Genomic DNA, 17,431 nt, shown 5'->3' on the forward strand with positions numbered 1-17,431 from the left:
TGTAAGTTTACTCGTATTATGGCTTTTAATATCAGTATGAGTTTATTATCATTCTGAAACAAGCATACAATTCCATAAACCAAAGGATGCTATATGCAACCATGAGAACATTAGAAATACCTGACAAGCTTATAAGATGATGAAACAAGCTTATAAGACTAGTGAAAATAATGCTTAAAGTAATTAAAAAAATTAAATAAATAATTATCAGCAAATTGGTTTTAAAATTTTAACATACCTACCCTTTTTTTTCGTTGTTTTCATTCCAATTGTCCTATTTTCGTTTATTATTTTAGAAATTTCTTATTCAAAGTTATTAACAGTAGAGTTATTTTTTTGAAAAGCGATACGTATCAATCACATCCAAAATTTTTTTATCAAACATCAACCACACCATCGCCATTATCATATATTGGCTTCCACCACTAATCTTCCAATATTTTGATAGGACTTGTTAGAGATTATCCGCGAGTCGGGAAGAAATCTGTGCCGGTCGGATTGTCGCCGAAAATTCAGATATCCAGAGATGTTAAAAGAATTCCCCGCTAACTGGGCCGGCGCCGAGATGCTCAGGGGGCGTCGGTTGAAATCGAAGTTAGTCTAAGCGGAGCGTCGACTGTGTGACTGTGACCGTTCGTTTTGTATACACTGAAATATCTGCCCTATTTTTAAGTGTAGTGATGCGTTATGTAGATCTCTGCTACCGCGAGATGAATGGAGCTAATTTTGGATTTTTTATATCGTAGGTAAGTCGGTCGTTTGTATAAGGAAATACTGGATTTTTATTATTTGCAAAACTAAAGTTATATAAACAAATAGATTGTTTTATGTTTCTATTTAAGATAAATAAACATAGGACAAACATTTTTCTTTCTTTTTATGTCACATAATTTCTTTTTATGTTTAATTTTAATTTTTCTTTTTATATTTAAATAATTTTAAAGTAGTATTCATTCGGAGTTTTTGATATTTGTTCGTAAAAATGCATTTTCTTATCAAATATGTTTACTTGATAAAAAGTTAGTTTATTTTGTATAAAAAACAACGTTCCTCTTCGTAATATTATTAAGTTAGATAGTATTACTGTACACATACCTATAAGAATTAAAATAATTTAGGATTATTTCTTTATTATTTTGTAAATGCCAGAAATAAAATTAAAACTATTGCATTTAAAGTTTCAAATCCCAAATTAAAAATGGGTGTTAATATCCTACACTTATTGGAAAATTAAACAATTTTTTTAAATTTATTTTGCTTCAACCACTTATGGTTATTAGCATAACAAAATAGAAAACTTGATAAAGAAAAATATAACATACACTCATGGACAGAAATATCGAATATTTTAGAACTTTACAATTTTTTTTGTAGTTACTATATTAATTATATAAATTATTAAAATTTAAATTTAAATTAAAATTTATTTAAATAGGCTAATATACACACATATCCAAAAGTTTGGAATACGTACAAATAATATACAGTGTGTAAAAGCCAAATGGAATAAATTCATTATTTAGGTTACTGTACATATTTATGAAAAATCCCGAAACACGTCAAATTTAAATTATAACTTGACATTCTTTAACGTGAAAATGCAACCCCTACCTTCAACCCCCTTAGAATGACAGGTACAACTCCCAATTTTTAAAATAGAAAGTATAGGCTTGTGATATATCGTTTGAAAGGTCTTTTCATTCTCCATTCAAAAATGTTGTCGCCTTCAAGTTTATTAAGATTAATTAAGATAAAATAAATTAAAATCATGTGGTTACCGAAATTCGCTACAATACAATCAAAAACTAAAATGTAATGCAAAACGTAATAAAATGTAGAACACGAAAAAGAACTATGAGTGTTAATGAAGTAGATGTTCAAAATGTTCACCGCGAACGTCTTGGCAACATCCTAATCTCAAATAAAACTGTCTTTTAACATTATTCAACATAACAGCCGTGATCGACCTAATCGCAAGCGTTATTCGTTCTTTTAAGTCATTTAAATCAGAAGGTTTAGTTTTGTACACATGACTCTTCACATATCCCCATAAAAAGAAATCTAATAATGTAAGATCAGGTGATCGCGCTGGCCATTCAATCGACCCTCGCCTCCCTATCCACCGATTGGGAAATATTGTATCGAGGTACTGCCGGACATTAAGTTGGTAATGTAGTGGTGCTCTATCCTGCTGAAACCATATCGTATTCGCTGGAACTTTAGGGTTTCCTGGATCAGGATATAAATTTGCCAACGTTGGAATGACATCATTTTGAAGCAGTGCCAAATAATTGTTGCCATTCAAGTTGCCCTCAATGAAAAAGGGACCAATGATATTGTTTCCTACAATCCCTGCCCAAACATTAACCTTTTGAGGGTATTGAGTGTGTTCTTCTCTCATCCAGTGAGGATTTTCCGCGGCCCAGTAGCGGCAATTTTGCCGATTAGCATGACCGTTAAGTGAAAAAGTACACTCATCAGAAAACATAACGTCTTCTAATTGGATAATATTGTTATCCAACATGTCCATCATTTGCTAACAAAAAAAAGTTCTCCTATCAAAATCGTCTTCCATGAGCTCCTGAGTAGGTATCATCTTATAGGGATGCAATTTACTTTCTTTTAATATGTTTACTATCGATGTATGGCTAGCATTGAATGTAGTGGATGCCTGTCTACTCGATGTATGTGGATTTTCCTGAAACTCAAGCAACACATCTAATTTGAGTTCATCACTCAGTGCATTGGCAGCTGCTTTTTTTATCTGCCTCACATGACCAAACTCGCGAAACTGCTTCTCTATTTTACTTATTGTTCCTTGGGATATAGGCAGTAAATTCGGAAATTTCTCATCGAATAGGCAAGTTACTTCCTGTTGTGTTCGGGTGTTATCTCCGTAACCAATCATTTGTAAAACTGTTATTTTATGCATTTCCGTTAATCTAACCATTTTTCAGAATTGAATTGAACGAATTTTTACTTAAATTAAAATACTGACAACTTAAATAAAATAATTTACTAATGCGTGTTAAAATAACGTTGCCACGGAAATTCTTTAAAGTGTTTTAATGGTTACCATCTAAAAACCGCATTCCTATGGTTTTTGTTCACTTTCTCATTATCAAGACCTAAACGGGAAATAAGTTTTGAGTATATTTTAGCGAATTTCGGTAACCACATGATTTTAATTTATTTTATCTTAATTAATCTTAATAAACTTGAAAGCAACATTTTTGAATGGAGAATGAAAAGACCTTTCAAACGATATATCACAAGCCTATACTTCTTATTTTAAAAATTGGGGGTTGTACCTGTCGTTCTAAGGGGGTTTAAGGTAGGGGTTGCATTTTCACGTTAAAGAATATCAAGTTATAATTTAAATTTGACGTGTTTCGGGATTTTTTATAAATATGTACAGTAACCTAAATAATGAATTTATTCCATTTGGCTTTTACACACTGTATCTACGCCTGTGGCAGTTTTAAAACTGTTGTTGATATTCATTCTAGAGCGTTTTTAAACATAAAAAATTTAAATCGTTTTTGTATGATTTTGGTCACATTAAACTGATTAGCGTATTTACACTTCAGTCTTTGTTTAAATTTGAATTGAGCCGTTTAAAAATGCCTAGAAACGTGATGTCTCATTTTGACAGATCTAGAGTAATTGCTTTGTTACAACAGGGCTCTAATCAAAGTTATATCACCAATATTGTTGATGTTACTCAGACAGCTGTATCTAAAATTAAAAAAAAATTCTAGATACTAAAGGCCGTCAAGGATCGTCCCAGAAGGGGTAGAAGTCGATGTACAACAGCAGCACAAGACCAACAAATAACATTGATAGCTCGTAGAAATTGTCTGGAATCTACAAGTCATATATCCAGAGAACTTTCTAGGCTTCAAGGACTGAATATTTCACAGCAAACAATAAGACGCTAACTAATTGCGGTAAATTTGTATCGTAGAAGACGGCTACGTGTTCCTAAATTAACCTACTAACACAAAATAGTAAGGTTGCAATGGAATAGAGAAATGGTGCATCATGGTCCTAACTGGAATAACGTGATGTTCTCTGATAAGTCAAAAATTGGCTTGGTATCTAATTGGCAAAGAACACTGATTTTGGAGGGCCCCGGGACGATAAGCCCGACTAGAAACAGCCCAACTGCGTGTCCCATTTGATGGTAACAGTATTATGGTTTGAGGTAATATTACGAGTGTCACACGGACGCCACTGCTGGTTCTGGAGAGAAGAGTCACTGGTGCTGTGTACATCGAGGAAGTTTTAAATCCTGTCCTACGTCTATTCCGAGGGGCAGTAGGTGATCAATTTGTGTTTATGCATGACAACGCACCTCCTCATCGAACAGCACCAGTACAAAATTATCTGGAAGAAGAAGAAATATCTACATTACAGTGGCCCCCGAATTCCCCCGACATTAACGTTATTGAACATGCTTGGGACATTCTAAAACACGCATCAAAAAGCGAAACAACCCCCCTATTACACTTCGAGAACTAAAATATGTTACTCGTGAAGAATGGGGGAGAATTCCGCAAGCCCAGCTTGACCAGTTTATCGGCAGCACGCCAAATCGCCTACAGGCATGCATACAGGCCAATGGAGGAAACACTAATTATTAGTTTTATGAAAAATTATTTTTTTCTACACTAATTTATTTTTAAATGTAAGTTGTACATTGAAAGTTTTTCACTCCAAGAGAATAAATATTTCTTTGCATATCGTTTATCTGGTTTTGAGATTTATTGAGTATTATTGCGAATTGAAACAAAATTATGTTTAGCTATTCAGAAGAGTTTATATATAAAAATCAATAAAAAAGATGAAATATTCTAATATTCCAAACTTTTGGACATATGTGTACTTAATTGGTTTGAAATATTATAACGTTTATTTTGACCTTTTATTCAGCGTTAAGTGTCACTCGTTATAAAAAAGCTCTTTTACATAAAGAAAAAACCATAGTAGTTATTCGGTTATTTTTAGTTTGATTTATTAATTTTAATTCAATATTATTTTGATTTAACTAAGTTTAAAACAAGTATGCCACCAATTAGACACTGCGATCATGCCCAAGCAGCTCAGATTGTAATTTTGTACGAGGAAGGATATAAACAAAAAGATAAAGCACGACGTCTGACGAAAAGTCAATCTACAGTTTCGAATACTTTAGGAAAGTACCACAATTCAGGAAATTTTGTACGAAGGAATGGTCAAGGATGCCCAAGTTACTGTTTTTTGGTTCTTAATTCTACAGAAAATCGCTCATTAACATCGATGCACCTTAAAAATGAACGACTAAATGTTTGACAAGTTAATGTGAGCTTAATAAACAGTTAGAAAAAAGATTAAAACAAGCAAACCTAAAACCTAGACGTACTGCCAACGTTCCACATCTTTTCCAAAATGATAAAGCTCGTCGTTTAGAATTTGCAAAAACACATATTCAGTGTAATATCGACAACTGGAATAATGTTTTTTTTAGAGATGGGACCAGAATCCTATTTTGAAAGCCAGATTGTCAAAACCACGTCTACAGAAGAGTTGGAAAAGGGTTTGCGACTTGCAATCTCGTCCAAACCATTAGATTTGGAGATGGTGGTATACTGCTTTGGGGAGGTGTTAGTTGGAAGGGACGCGCCGCACTTGTGGAAGTGATTGGATGGATGATTGGTAACTCTTACGTTGAAAAAATCCTGCAAGATCATGTTTTGCCATATACTGCTTACATTGAATAAGATAGATTCGTGTTATTGCACGATAATTCTCGACCACATGACACTGCCATAGCGAGTAATTATCTTGATGGGATCCAGATTCAAAGATTGGATTAGCCACCATTTAGCCCGGATTTAAATCCAATAGAGTCCATGTGAGATCAGCTAAAATGGCACATACGACACAGAAAACTCGTTCCATATACGACAGAGTAGCTTCGGCTTGTTCCACAGGATGAGTGGAATGAAATTTCCCAAGGATATGTCCAAAATTTACTTGCAAGCATGCCGAGAGGGACGCAACCAGTAATAAGAACTAAAGGGGGGAATACTCGTTACTGATTGTGCCCTTATTTCAGGTAAGACTTGTTTAAGCAATTTAAATTAGCATTTAAGTTTAAAGTAAAAAATAATCTTATTTACCTAACATTAAGCATTATATTTTTTGAAATTTTTTCGGCAAAAAGAGTTAAAATTTTTCATTAAACATTGTGTACAATAAACAAGTTGATTGACCTGAAATATTAAAAAAAAAATAGAAAATTTCAAAATATTTAATATTTTTGTCCATAAGTGTACATAGACATATACAAAATATCTATTACAATAATTAAGGTATACAATATATATTTTAAATATTGATGTATTGTGTTAAATTTTATTAATTTTTATAGATATAAAAATCTCCTGTCACGGTGTTTTTCCCAGCTAATATTCAAAAACCGCTAAACCGACTGCAATAAAATTTTGTGAAAGTGTATTTGTTGATCCAACTTAGGAGATAGGATATATTAATTTTATCTCGATGAACGACCCCTATTTTTTTTTTTTTAATTGTAAATTCCAAGTGTTTTATACGACTTCGCCTCTACAGTTTTAGTTCATTTGATCCGTGTAGTTATAAAATGATGTTTACCAAACGTCATTTTATGTTTTTATAACTGTTTTTACAATAAATCGAGAATGACTGTAATTTCATAAGTTGTAATAGAAGAAGGCGAGCAGTTTTGGTAAATTTTTCTAAATAAAGATTTATCGTTAATACACACGATTGGCTCTCATGTCAATTTAAGAAGCTTTAAAATGAGTTTTAAGTATCAGCTAATTGTCATATTTTAGTTTCTTTTAAAAAAAATAGCCTTTATTAATTAATCATTCAGAAAAGTTTGGTATTTCATTTCTCATATATGATAGTTAGTGCATCTTTGTCTGTCATTTGGTACACAGCCATAGTTTGTTTTCTTAGAAGTTTCAATTAATATTTGTTGATAAATTTAGATATTCTCTGTAATAACTGTTTATGTATAATAAGTTAAATATGTAGTTTTTCTCTTAAACTAGGAGCTTAAAAGTTTTGCTCTTCAATCAAACACGCGTAGCCAATCTGAAACATTTCAATTTATTTGCTTAACCTATCTTCAAGTCCAGTGATTGTTTAGTCCCCCTTTCAGCCCCCTATAAACAAACTATTATTGTTACAAACACACTTTCTTCTCAATTATTATTCTAACTAAATCACTTTTATTAAATTTACTTAAATCTTCTTAAATTTATTTAATTCCTAACTTCTTTAACTACTGCCATGTTACCGAGTGCAACTACAAATTGGTGCAAACACACAAAAACCAGATTTAAGTAACAAAAAAGCAGATGACAAAAATGAGAATATCTCGTAATATTACAATAGTAAGAAAAAGAAGATCTTTATTTTTTTCGTTCAAATTTTCGCATTCGGAGTTGTTGACCAAGTTATCTTTTGAGTTATGTAAGAAGCTTGCTATCTTTTAATGTTTAATTAATCTGGGCTTTATTTCTTCTTTAATTGTTTTTTCTAGACATCTGTCTCTTTTAAATATTTTTTTTATATTTTTAATAATATTTAAAATAACTATAGCTTGTACTAAACGTATTCTCAAAATATTTATTTTGTATTTTAATTTTCTTCGACTTTTACTCAAAGTTGCATCTTTTAATATTTATGAAAAGAAACTGTATAATTTCCCTATTTACCTTTAAAAGTCATACACCGTTCATAGCGCTATATTTATAAGTAATTTGGTACTTTATTTTCTGTTTAATAAAAGACTAGGTTAGGCGAAATAAGATCAGTGTATTTTACTTGCTATTTTAGCTTCGTATATAAAATTTTGTTTATTGGAACAGTATTATTTGTAAAAATATAAGACAAATTTTACATTATTTAATTTTAAAAGGTTTTTTTTTGTAGTTCGTTCGTTTGTTTTTCCAATAAGGGATTACATCAGAATATTTTAAATGAAAATAAGCAAAAAATGTACCCAAATAATAATAAAAGTCTTTATATGCTTTCATATAGAAAATTGTGAATATCTACTTAAAATAAATAAGCATTAGAAGAAACATAAGAGAAAAACTCCAAACAGTCAATTGGTACACTTGTATTTCTGCTAGAATGCTTAAAAACGTATTTATTTACGTGTAGTTAAATTATTACATACATATTCTAATTTTTACGACATATTTACCCATAAGCTGTAAAAAAATTATATTGTCCCTACAATTGTTATAGAATAATTAATCTCCAAAATATATTTAGTATTTGCTCAAAAATAAATTTAGTAACAAATATTCATTATCTTGTCCTGCATTTTACTATAAAAAAAATTTGCTTTATAACTAAGTGATTTACGACTGTACCAACGACAAGGGATACAATGGACCGAAGATCAAGCTAAGCGCGGAGCGGATGAGATTTCTTCTGTTGTGATGAAATTTTTAGAGTCATGTTATGAAGAGCTCATTGTTTTTACCGATAACTGTCCAGGTCAGAACAAGAACAAGACAATTAATGGCTTTTTGTTGCAGCTAGTCAAATAAAGAAATTTAAATAAATAACACATCATTTTCTGGTTAGTGGTCATTCTATTATGCCATCAGACCGGGATTTTGCTCAAATTGAGAAACGCCAGAGAAAACGTGCACCAGTTATTTATTTGCCAAAAGGTTTGGCAGATCTTATTATGAAAGCAAATAAAAAGAATCCTTTTGTAGCTACGCAGATTACGCAGAATGATTTTTACAGTTTTAAACCTCTTTTAAATAATGTTAGATAAAACGCACGTTTTCTTGACAAGCAGAGCTTAGATTTTGCTGGAACATACAGCTTTCGATTTAAATCACAAAATATTGGGTAATTTTTTATCAAACATGGTGTAAATGAAGAATATCAAGAAGTTAATATTATAAGAAAAGGCAGACCTGCAACAATAGAATTGTCAAACATTAAAAAAATACAAAGAGCCTCTGAAAATTGCAAAACATAAAATAAAAAATATAAAAAGCTTATTACCGTATATCTCGCCAGTCTACCATACTTTTTATAATTAGTTAAAAGAAGCTACTGACAATAATAATGAAGAAGTGGAAAGTGTAGTTATATAATTAAATTTTTTTCCAACATAGTGTTACGATTTTTAAATCAAAGAACATGTTAAGCCACATTTTTTTAAATAAACTAAATTTTATTTTATAAATATGTATTTTTTTCTGTAAACTAATAAATGTTTAGGCATTGTAATAACTAACACAATCAAATAACAAGAGTTATGGGTTTCTAAAGTTAACTCAATATTTTTAAGATTTTTTTAAAACTTTAAACCTAAATATCTTATTTTGTGGCTTACCATTATGTTGCAATAAGGTCTTCAACTCAACTTTTAATAATTATATTCATTTTTTGTCAATTTTCTTTTTTCTATTTATAGTGCTACATTCGTATGAGAATTGATATTTAAAAACCATACAAACAAGCTGAATTTTGCTGAGAATTCAACAAGCTCAATTTTGGGACCCCAAACAGATACAAAAAAATTTACCACTTCCCCTTTGCCTTGGCTTCCCTCTAAAACCCCTTCCGTAGAAGGGGGCCACGGAAAAAATCAACAAGAATCACCAAGAAAAAGAATGTCACCTTCGTTCAATAGCAGTTAAAGTGTGATTTGGACAAGTGTGCTTTATAAAAACGCATTCAAATCCACTTAAGCAAGAAGCAAGTTATGGTATATTTCTTTAAGTCATCTTCTTTTATCCTTATTAGGTCTATTTGACCCAAAAAAAATTTGTTTTGCAAATTATTACGCGGCGTAACGTTTTGGTGTTTCGTGACTTTATTACCTAATATGAGTTCTTTTCATTGCATATGAGATAAAAAATTAACTTCCTGATTTTTTTGATAAAATTTAAATTGTTTCCTAAAGTACGTTCGGTTCAATATGACCCACATATTTAAACTGTTAAGAACTACCTGTGTACGTATGTTTAGTTGGCAGTATTTTATATATTTTCTAACAGTTTATCAGTCAGGTACGTCTATAAATAGAAACAAGTTTCTGCAAGATAGAACTTGTAAAAAATATTGTTGTGAATTTATTAAAAGGTTCAATATTTATAACACTTACGGATTTAATTTATTTCTTTATTTATATTAACTTATCTGACAATAATTTATTATATTCGTACGTAACAAATTCGCGAGCGCGGGTGTTGAGAATTAACTAACTCTCCATATAAAAATGTTGTATTTATATACGAAATCCTGATATACTGGAATAGTCGAGAACATCAAGTTGGAGAATTCACCATAATTTGAATCTAGACTTCCACCGAAATTTCTACAATAAAACAGAATAATTAGTCATAAAAGTTAGGCCAGTATATTTATCGTAACATTGCCCCCCTCTTAAAAGATGGTTCCTCCTGGAACCTTGTCGGGACTGGAACCGGAACTGTATGCTGGTATCGGCAACTGGACCCTCTTTTACAACTTCCAGTTGTATAAAAATGACAAGGGACGGTTTTCTCTCCGCACCAGTAACTATGCGGATTGCAACAGACTAACACCTGGACTTCGGTGTCTTTGAAGATCTCCTCCACCATATTTCGGATAACCCTCCAATCTAATTGGCGGCACTCCAACTTTGGCATGGCTAACTTTTGCACGTCGGACTCTAGTACGTGCTCTCTCAATTGAAGTAAGGCTTCCCATACATCTCGGTAGGTAGGTTGGTCACGGGCAGTGTCTTTTGTTACCAGGTAGAAAAGGTAACGTGATGCATCTTGGAGTTTCAAGGTTTTACCGGGAGCTGGCACCTGGCATTGAAGTTCTGCAACTCGACCAAACTTCCTTCGAAAGACGGATGCCAACCCTGGTGCGTCTTTGATACTGGCCGGGATGGTGAGGGCCAGCGAGTAGTCATCGGGGAGCGCTAGTAGATCTTGCTTTTCTTCAGTGGTAACACCATGTCTCGCTTTACCGGTACCTCCATAGGCACCCATGAATTCCTCAAACGTGAGGTCAGACACATCGTGGACTTGGTTTACTTCCACTTCTTCATCTACGTCGTGGTCACCTTCGAAAGACGCCAGCCGGTTATGGTGTACTATCATCGGCTTTCCCTTCGGAATCTTGCTTATTCGGTAGATGACATCGTTGATCTTCTCCATAATGAGGTATGGACCTTCCCAAAACTGCTGCAATTTGGGAGAACAACCTTTTCGCTTCTTGGGATTATACAGCCATACTTTGTCGTTCTTCTTAAAGCAACCCTTTTTGGCTTGTGTATCGTACCGTTTCTTCATTCGGTCGCTAGCGATCTGAAGGTGGGAGCGGACCAACTCATGTACATCGTCCATTCTTCTTCGTAATTCGATCACATAATCTTCACCTGCTACATCTTCTCCAGGTCGACACCCAAACTCTAGATCACAAGGTAGTCGCATTTCGCGTCCGAATAGGACTTTCGCTGGTGTCTGGCCTGTTGATTCGTTAACAGCAGATCTGTAGGCCATTGTGAAGAACGGAAGGTATTGGTCCCAGTCTCGCTGATGATCGGACACCATCTTTGTCAAATATTTGCCAACTGTCCTATTCATCCGTTCTACCATACCATCAGATTGCGGATGATATGCTGTAGTTCTTGTTTTCTTCATGCCTAGTCTATCACATATTCCTTGGAATAGATCGCTTTCGAAGTTCCTGCCTTGGTCACTATGTATCTCCAAAGGCACTCCAAATCGGCTGATATATTCTTGGATCAACTTATCTGCAACGGTGACGGCCTTCTGGTCGGGAAGTGCGTAAATCTCGACCCACTTAGTAAAGTAATCCATTACTACCAACATGTACTTGCCTCCATTTTCACTTTCTGGAAATGGCCCAGCGATGTCCAAAGCTATTCTTTCAAACGGGCTTCCAACATTATATTGTCTCATAGGAGCTCTCCTTTTCCGGTGAGGCCCGTTACTCGTAGCACAAATAGTACATTTCTTACACCAGTCTTTTACGTCGTCGGAACTGTTCATCCAATAAAACCGTTCCCGAATTCGCTGAAGGGTTTTCCTTACACCAAAATGCCCTCCCGATGGACTGTCGTGTAACTGACGAAGTACTTCGGCTATTCTGCTCTTTGGGATCACCAACTGTCTTCTCTTCTCTGAACCGTCATCATTTTCCAGGACTCGTTTAAGCAAGCCATCTTCCATGATAAATGAGTCCCACTGGGCCCAATACGTCTTAACTACTGAGCATAGGTTTGATATTTCTTGCCAAGGTGGTCGACGGTTTTCCTCTTTCCATTTTCGAATTTTCTGTATAACTGGATCTCTTTCTTGTTCTTCTCTGATCTTAATAGGCGTCCAGTCGTCGTTGACCATCGTTGTTCTTAGCACTGCTGCTTCCTTGGATTCCGTTTTGTTGCAGTGGGAACACTCTGCTGGGCATGGCCTTCTGGAAAGAGAATCAGCGTTTCTATGGCTAACTCCGGCCCGGTGCTCAATCTTAAAATCGTATTCTTGGAGTCGTTCGATCCACCTGGCTATCTGACCCTCTGGATTCTTAAACTGCATCAACCACTTAAGGGCGGCATGGTCGGTTCGGATTAGAAACTTTCTGCCATAGAGGTATTGATAGAAGTGCTCTACTGATTTAACTACTGCTAGAAGTTCTCTCCTCGTGACGCAATAATTCCGCTCAGGTTTTGAAAGAACTTTACTAAAATATCCGAGGACTCGTTCCTGTCCTCCTTGAATCTGAGACAGCACTCCTCCAATTCCCACATTACTTGCATCTGTATCTAAGATGAACTCTCCTTCTGGCAGTGGATACCCTAAAATTGGTGCTGTTATTAAATGCTTTTTCAAGGTCTCAAAGGCATTTTGGCAGTCTATATCCCAGCGGTATTCTCTTGCTTCCTCTGTAAGTCGCGTTAATGGCTTAGCGATATCTGCAAACTTCTTAATAAACCTCCGGTAGTAAGTACATAGTCCAAGAAAACTTCTCACTTGATGTTTGTCAGTTGGTTTTGGCCATTCCTTAATAGAATCGATTTTTCCCTTATCCACGGCCACTCCTTCTTTACTGACTATATGACCCAGATAATTGACTTTTCCTTGAAATAGCTGGCACTTCTTGGGGTTTAGCATCAATTGGGCAGCTTTAAGTCGATTAAAAACGTTTTCTAAATTCCTCAAATGATCTTCGAATGTCTCCCCCAAGACGATTATGTCATCCAAATAAACCAGGCATGTTTTCCAAGATAACCCTCTCAACACATTTTCCATAAGCCTCTCAAATGTCGCAGGAGCATTACAAAGTCCAAATGGCATAACGTTGAATTGCCACAATCCAGATCCTGTGGTGAAGGCTGTCTTTTCTTTATCGACTGGGTCCATTTCTACCTGCCAGTATCCAGACTTCAAATCTAAAGTAGAAAACAATTTACTTCCAGCCAATGTGTCCAATGTGTCATCGATCCGAGGCAGAGGATAACTATCTTTCTTGGTAACGTTGTTCAGCAAACGGTAATCCACACAGAACCTCGTCGTTCCGTCTTTCTTCTTAACCAGGACCACCGGAGAGTCCCATGGGCTCGTAGAAGGTTCTATCACCCCGTCTTTCTTCATTTCCTGAACAATCGTTTCAGCTTCCTCTCTCTTCGCCTGTGGTAATCGTCGAGCTGTTTGACGAATTGGCTTAGCATTACCAGTATCAATTTTATGCTTAACAACGGTAGTTCTTCCCGTCTTTCCTCCTTTCGGTACGAAAATATCACGATACTGCCGCAGAAATTCCCTTAATTTCCTTTTCTCCATCTGATTTAGAGACTGTCCTGCAACTGCAACCATTTGGTCGAATTTGTCGTTGGAATTATCAGATGTTGTCGCCTGACGGATTATGGATGTCACAGGTACACAAGTTCCTACTTTTGTCTCTTTCTTTATGGTCACTGGGTAGTCGTTGACATTGATAAGTCTCACAGGAATTTCTTTAGCCGAAGTCACCAATTCCTTTCCAATTATGATTCCACGGCCAACCTCATCGTCGTGGTTCCAAGGCTCCATCATAACAGGTCTCCCTTCGTCTACAATTCCCTGTAGTCGCGCTACTATGATCGTTTCGCTTCTCGCAGGCACGACTGTATCTTCTGTAATGGCTGCTTGCACAGTGTTGTCATTATGTGGATGGAGAAATACCTCCTCGTTGCCAACTTTGATTACCTTATTCTTAAAATCCAATTGGAATCCATGCATATTCATTACGTCCATTCCTAATATAACATCCTCTTCGATGTCAGCAACTATAACAGTATGGACAAACTTTTCTGTCCCAATTCCCAATTGTACCTGGATTTCTCCATGAATGTTGGCATTTTCACCTGTAGCGGTCCGAAGTCGTAACCTCGTTGGTAACAGTTTCTTTCGGCTGTTTATAACTGTCGGGCGTATAATGGTTCTGGTCGCTCCGGTATCCACCAACAACGTATGCTTTTTACCATTTATGTCTCCATCTACATATACACTATCTTCACGACATTTCAAAGAAGCTATTAGTATGAGAGGGTCTTTGGAAAAGTTTTGGGTCGAAGCTGCCCCCCTAAGGCTGACCCGTTCTAGTTTTCCTGATGGTGAGTTTCTTGATTTGCGTCGTACCTAGGGTGCTTACAGGAGCTTCGTATGTGTCCTATTTCGCCACAATTCCAGCATCTGATGGTCTTCGTTTTCTTGTATGTCATGCTTTTCATCATATTAACGAGCTGGTCAAGTTTATCTTCCTCTCCTTCCTCTTTTACAGTCCTAACTTTACTGTACCCTCCAGAGGCCTGCGTAGCTGACTCGTATTCGAGGGCGGCGGATAAGACATCAACCAGCGTCTTGTGACGAGCTAATCGCAGTGTTCTCTGCATTTCATGATCACGAAGACCATCAATAAACGTTTGAACGGCCAATTTTTCCATCATGTCTTCGGGAGCTGTTGGATAAGCATATCGTACTAATCTGGCAATATCTACCTCATATTCTTGAAGAGCCTCATCTTTCTTCTGTCTACGATTTTTAAGCTGTGACTGATATACATGCTCCAAATGTTCGTGGCCATATCGCATATTTAACCTCTTCTTCAGTTGTTCGAAATCATCGGTCTCCTCTACGGCTATGGTCTGAAGCACATCTAAGGCATCTCCTCGAAGAGCGATAGTCAGGTTTACCGCCTTTTCTTTTTCAGACCATCCATTTGCTCTTGCGGCTGATTCGAACTGTTTCATGTAGTTGTTCCATGACGATTTTCCATCGAAAGTTGGGACTTTAACATGAATAGAACCTCCACTTCCTTCAAATTTCGGCCGTGTCTCCAACTTACATTTCGTCTCGTCTTCTTTTATCTCCACTGTAATCGGATTGTTACCTCTCTCTGCTGTCCCTGTTTCCTCCATCTTCCTTTCCATTTCTTTCATCTTTTCTTCGAAGGCCAACATATCGGCAGCAACTTGATTTTTTAACGAAGATATTCTATCGTCGAGGGCAGACATCTCAGAAGTGACTTTAGAGATTTCCGAAGAGATGTTAGCAGAGACTTTGCTTTCCAGCGAAGAAATCTCGTTAGAAACTTTGCTTTCTAAAGAAGCGATGTCGCCGGATACTTTGTTCTCCAATTTCGAAATCGACGAGATGACAGCATCATGTTTGTCTTCAAATATATAAGTCTCTGGATCTAGTCCTTCTTCTAGCAAAGCGTTCTTTAGTCGTTGGACTAACTCAGCCTTTTTTCCGGTGGAAGATAATTCTCTGTCTTCAAGATGTCTTCTTAAATTAGTCACTGTCAGCTCATAAATCGTAGCCATTTTCACAATTTATTTTATATTCACTTGTATTATTATTATAAGTCTAATTTATGTTCGATCTCACTCTGACACCATTTGTTGTGAATTTATTAAAAGGTTCAATATTTATAACACTTACGGATTTAATTTATTTCTTTATTTATATTAACTTATCTGACAATAATTTATTATATTCGTACGTAACAAATTCGCGAGCGCGGGTGTTGAGAATTAACTAACTCTCCATATAAAAATGTTGTATTTATATACGAAATCCTGATATACTGGAATAGTCGAGAACATCAAGTTGGAGAATTCACCATAATTTGAATCTAGACTTCCACCGAAATTTCTACAATAAAACAGAATAATTAGTCATAAAAGTTAGGCCAGTATATTTATCGTAACAATATGTAGTGTAGCTGGACGATGTTATTTAGAAGAGCATGTCACGTAGAAGAAAGTGGGGGTAATAGACAAGTGGTAGGCTAAGAGAACACTGATATGCCAAGCGCATTCATTTAGATTTCAAATTTCAGTCTATGTTTGCATATTGATAGTGTTACATGGAAGAACGCTAACCGAAGATAAGATTCGCGACCTCGTGAAAACGTGTCAGAGAGTGATGAGTGCATATCAGAAATAGAAAACAACACAAGTAGTGAGAGTAAGGAAGAAAGTAGTGATGATTCTGCTATTCCATTCTACGTACAACATCCTCTAGAACCTTCTTTAACAGTTCCTTCAAAAGACGGTAATATCCAGTGGTCTCTCGATCCTCCTTATCAACGTGGTTGTTTTTGCACGGCCAATATTATAAATAATGCTCCAGGAGTTACAAGGTACGCACATTTGACGTACTCTTTTCTGACATAGTTGCAAACCAAATTATAAATATGACCAACATGGAAGGACAGCGTGTTTTTAGAACCAACTGGAAAGACTTGGATAAAATTGGTTTTCAAGCATACATTGGTCTTTTATTGTAAGTTGAAGTTTTTAAGTCCCATGGCGAATTAACTAAAAGTTTGTGGTATGAAGAAACGGGTCGTGGTGTATTTCGAACAACAATGTCCCTGGAAGTATTTACAAAAATTTCGCAAATAATACGTTTTGATAACAAGACTACTAGACAGGCTAGGAGACTAATAAACTTGCTGCAATACATGAAATTTTGAAAAATGGGTAGAAAATCTTCTAAAATTTTTTAACGCTGATGAAAATGTTACTGTCGACGAGCAATTGGTTGCCTTTAGAAGCCGCTGTCCCTCCAAATAGTACATTCCAAGCAAATCAGAGAAATATGACATAAAAATTTGGGCTTTATGTGACATTAAAAGTTTGTATGTGTTCGATTTGGGTAGTGGTTTGAAAGATCACAATATTACTTGTGATAACTTTTTTTCATGGACGCTAACAAAAAGAGAAATAAATAAATTACTTACGTGGGAACGTAAAATTCTTCGAATGATATATGGCCCTTGCAGAGACAGCGTGACAAACGAATGGAGGGGCAGATACAATAACGAGCTAGAGTCTCTATTCGGAAAAGAAAATCTA

The 17,431-nt window shown here is 35.4% G+C and overlaps 1 protein-coding gene across 1 annotated transcript in view; it reads left to right on the plus strand.

The window, feature by feature from the left end:
* Nucleotides 1-621: 621 nt before the first annotated feature.
* LOC140432810 (uncharacterized) overlaps nucleotides 622-17,431 on the plus strand; it is a 153,281-nt gene continuing 136,471 nt past the window's right edge. Inside the window, exon 1 of the mRNA XM_072520928.1 lies at nucleotides 622-746. The gene's annotated coding sequence lies outside the window, so the exon portion shown is untranslated. The remainder of the gene's footprint in view (nucleotides 747-17,431) is intronic.

The sequence above is a fragment of the Diabrotica undecimpunctata genome, chromosome 1, assembly GCF_040954645.1.
Source record: "Diabrotica undecimpunctata isolate CICGRU chromosome 1, icDiaUnde3, whole genome shotgun sequence".
NCBI lineage: Eukaryota > Metazoa > Arthropoda > Insecta > Coleoptera > Chrysomelidae > Diabrotica > Diabrotica undecimpunctata.